Source organism: Hordeum vulgare, chromosome 2H, assembly GCF_904849725.1.
Source record: "Hordeum vulgare subsp. vulgare chromosome 2H, MorexV3_pseudomolecules_assembly, whole genome shotgun sequence".
Classification (NCBI taxonomy): domain Eukaryota; kingdom Viridiplantae; phylum Streptophyta; class Magnoliopsida; order Poales; family Poaceae; genus Hordeum; species Hordeum vulgare.
Window position 1 is genome coordinate 11,140,562 of NC_058519.1, and position 4,237 is coordinate 11,144,798.

A 4,237-nucleotide genomic window follows, 5' to 3' on the forward strand; every position below is an offset into this window, starting at 1 on the left:
GGGTTCATACAGGTTTACGGAGAAGCCTGTTTGTACAAGTAAGTGAGTGGGAGCTCTGTAGCTTTCCTCATACTGTATGTAGATGACATATTATTGATGGGGAATAATATAGAGATGTTGAAGAGCATAAAGGCCTATTTGAACAAATGTTTTTCAATGAAGGACCTTAGAGAAGCTGCATACATATTAGGCATCAAGATCTATAGAGATAGATCAAGACGCCTCATAGGTCTTTCGCAAAGTACATACCTTGACAAGATATTGAAGAAGTTCAATATGGAAAACTCAAAGAAAGGGTTCTTGTCAGTTTTGCAAGGTGTGAGATTGAGTAAGACTCAGTTGCCGACCACGGCAGTAGATAGAGAGAAGATGAGTTCTGTCCCCTACGCTTTAGCCGTGGGCTCTCTAATGTATGCCATGTTGTGTACCAGACCTGATATAAACCTTGCCATAAGTTTGATAGAGAGGTACCAAAGTGATCCCGGTATGGAACACTGGACAGCGGTCAAGAATATCCTTAAGTACCTGAAAAGGACTAAGGAAATGCTTCTCGTTTATGGAGGTGACAAAGAGATTGTCGTAAAGGGTTACGTCGACGCTAGCTTCGACACAGATCCGGATGACTCTAAGTCACAGATCGGATACGTATATGTGTTGAATGGTGGGGTTGTGAGCTGGTGCAGCAGCAAGCAAGAAGTCGTGGCAGCATCTACATGTGAAGCGGAGTACATAGCTGCTTCAGAAGTAGCTCATGAAGGAATTTGGATGAAGGAGCTCATCACCGACCTTGGAGTGGTTCCAAGCGCGTCGGGTCCAATGACACTCTTCTGTGATAACACTGGGGCCATTGCCATAGCCAAGGAGCCCATGTTTCACCGGAAGACGAAGCACATCAAACGCCGCTACAACTCCATTCAGGACCATGTCCAGAGTGGAGTGATAGATATTTGTAAAGTACACAAGGATCTGAATATTGCACACCCGTTGACTAAACCTCTTCCACGAGCAAAACATGATCAACACCATAATGCTATGGGTGTTCGATACATCACAATGTAACTAGATTATTGACTCTAGTGCAAGTGGGAGACTGTAGGAAATATGCCCTAGAGGCAATAATAAAATGGTTATTATCATATTTCCTTGTTCATGATAATCGTCTATTGTTCATGCTATAATTGTATTAACATGAAACAGTAATACATGTGTGAATAAATAGATCACAATGTGTCCCTAGCAAGCCTCTAGTTGGCTAGCTCCTTAGTCAATAGATGATCATGGTTTCCTGATCATGGGCATTAGATTTCATTGATAACGGGATCACATCATTGGGAGAATGATGTGATGGACAAGACCCAATCCTAAGCATAGCACTAGATCGTATTGTTCGTATGCTAAAGCTTTTCTAATGTCAAGTATCTTTTCCTTCGACCGTGAGATTGTGCAACTCCCGGATACCGTAGGAGTGCTTTGGGTGTATCAAACGTCACAACGTAACTGGGTAACTATAAAGGTGCACTACGGGTATCTCTGAAATTGTTTGTTGGGTTGGTACGAATCGAGATCGGGATTTGTCACTCTGTGTGACGGAGAGGTATCTCTGGGCCCACTCGGTAGAACATCATCATGAGCTCAATGTTACTAAGGAGTTAGTCACACGATGACGTGCTACGGAACGAGTAAAGAGACTTACCGGTAACGAGATTGAACAAGGTATAGGTATACCGACGATCGAATCTCGGGCAAGTTTTATACCGACAGACAAAGGGAATCGTATACGGGATTGATTGAATCCTTGACATCGTGGTTCATCCGATGAGATCATCGTGGAGCAAGTGGGAGCCACCATGGGTATCCAGACCCCGCTGATGGTTATTGGCCAGAGAGGTGTCTCGGTCATGTCTGCCTGTCTCCCGAACCCGTAGGGTCTACACACTTAAGGTTCGGTGACGCTAGGGTTATCGGGAATTGTTATACGAGGTTACCGAAATTTGTTCGGAGTCCCGGATGAGATCCCGGACGTCACGAGGAGCTCCGGAATGGTCCGGAGGTAAAGATTGATATATAGGACGGATGGTTTCGGACACCGGAAGTGTTTCGGGCATCACCGGTAACGTACCGGGACCACCGGAGGTGGCCCCGGGGGTCCACCGAAGGGGGGCAACGACCCCGGGAGGTAAGGTGGGCCAAGTGGGGAAGGGAACCAGCCCCTAGGTGGGCTGGTGCGCCTCCCCACTCAGCCCAATACGTGGGGGAGAGAAAAGGGGGGACAAACCCTAAGCCAGGTGGGCCTAAGGCCTACCAGGGGTGCGCCACACCCCTCCTCCCCCTTGGCCGCCGCACCAGCCCCCATCTAGGGCTGCCGCCCCCCCAGGAGGGGGAAACCCTCAAGGGGGCACAACCCCTCCCTTCCCCTATATATACCGGGCACTTTTGGCCATTGGGAGATAGACTTTTGCCTCTCTCTCGGCGCAGCCTTGCCCTACTTCCTCCTCCTCTCTGCCGGTGCTTGGCGAAGCCGTGCCGGGAGACCTCGTCTATCCATCGACACCACGCCGTCGTGCTGCTGGAGTTCTTCCCCAACCTCTCCCTCCTCCTTGCTGGATCAAGGTGCGGGAGACGTCACCGGGCTGCACGTGTGTTGAACGCGGAGGTAGCGTAGTTCGGCACTAGATCGGAATCGCTGCGAGTACGACTCCGTCAACCGCGTTCTAGCAACGCTTCCGCTTAGCGATCTTCAAAGGTATGAAGATGCTCTTACCCCTCTCTCGTTGCTTCTCTCTTCATAGGAAGATCTGAATATGCGTAGGAAAATTTTGAATTTATGCTACGTTACCCAACAAGGGTTTGTCCCGAGGTCGAACCGATCTGGTGATGCAGGGAGGTGCAACGAGGAGTGGACGAAGGAGGAGCTGGCAATGGGGAGGCGGACACGGGAGGAGACACCAGCGGGGCACGCGGCGGTGGAGGGCTGGTGGCGGCGCGGGCGACGGCGCCGAACCCTAGCTGTCGCTTGGGGGGATTGGGGTCCGACAGTTGGCTGCTCGATGGTTCGCTCGGGACAGGAGGAACAGAATGAATCGTTTTTTTTACTTTCTAGTGGCAAAGGTGAGTAAATACCATGCAATGATCAGGGGACAGCTAAAAGTGCATCTGAGAAGTTGGGTTTCACCTGCTTTGAATAATACACTACGAAGAAGTTGTAACTTCTCGAGAATCTGCTTCTACTTTTACCCCTTTGGTTAGCTTATCTCTACTATTAAAGTAGGATGTGCCGTCGTGATGGTTCAACCAGGGATGGTTCGACCTCCCTTCCCCCTCCCTGCTATCTCCAGAAAAATAGCCACGATCGAACAACCCACGATAAAAAAAGAGGTGAAAACTTCCCACACGGCACCCCCTTGGGACGCTTCCCACTTCGCCCGAAGATATGCCCTATCGCCCTAGGACCCGACGGCCTCCACCTCGCCCTCGAGCCCTCCGCCGCCGTCGTTGCTCGATGTCGTCTCTGGCATCGCGACGACGAGCGCCACCGCCAGAGCTCGCCCGTTCGTGTACATCTATCTCTCTCCCATGCATCTCTTCCTCTTCTAGCCGGGCTGAGGAGGTAGATGGCAGATTGGCGAGTCACGGGAGCGGACACGGCGGCCGTTACTATACAAACTAGACCGAAGCCGGCGCGGCGACCGGGCACGATCTGGAGTAGAGCGACAGGCGACGGCCGGGCTCGATCTGTCGTAGCGGCCGGGCTCGATCTGTCGTGGCGGCGGGGCTCTCCCCCTCCTATCCTATCCCGCCCCATCTGAAGTGAGGCGACCCTGGCCAAGACCTCGTAGAGAATACACTGGGAACGGCCACAGCTTGCGCAGCCGCTCGCAGCTCGCCCGCTCGCCCCGCGCGTGCCGACCCTCGCCATACCCCTCCCCTCCCACTCCATCACGCCCACCACCCCCACCCGTGCCGGCAACGGCCACGCGCGAGGCCACAGCGGCGTGCGACGGCGGCGGCGACTCGAGCTTGCAGGGGCTAGATCCATGCGGTGTAGGGGATGGAGAGGCGGATCCGGAGGCGGGGAGCGTGCGGTGCAGGAGGAGGAGACGCCATGGTGCTGGTTGTGCGCCCACTGGAGGACTAGGACTTGTAGGGGCTGAGGTGCTGGTTGTGCGCCCACAACTGATGGTGCTCGGCGAGGACTAGGACCGGTAGGGGCTGAGAAGGACACTTAAGAGTGCCGACA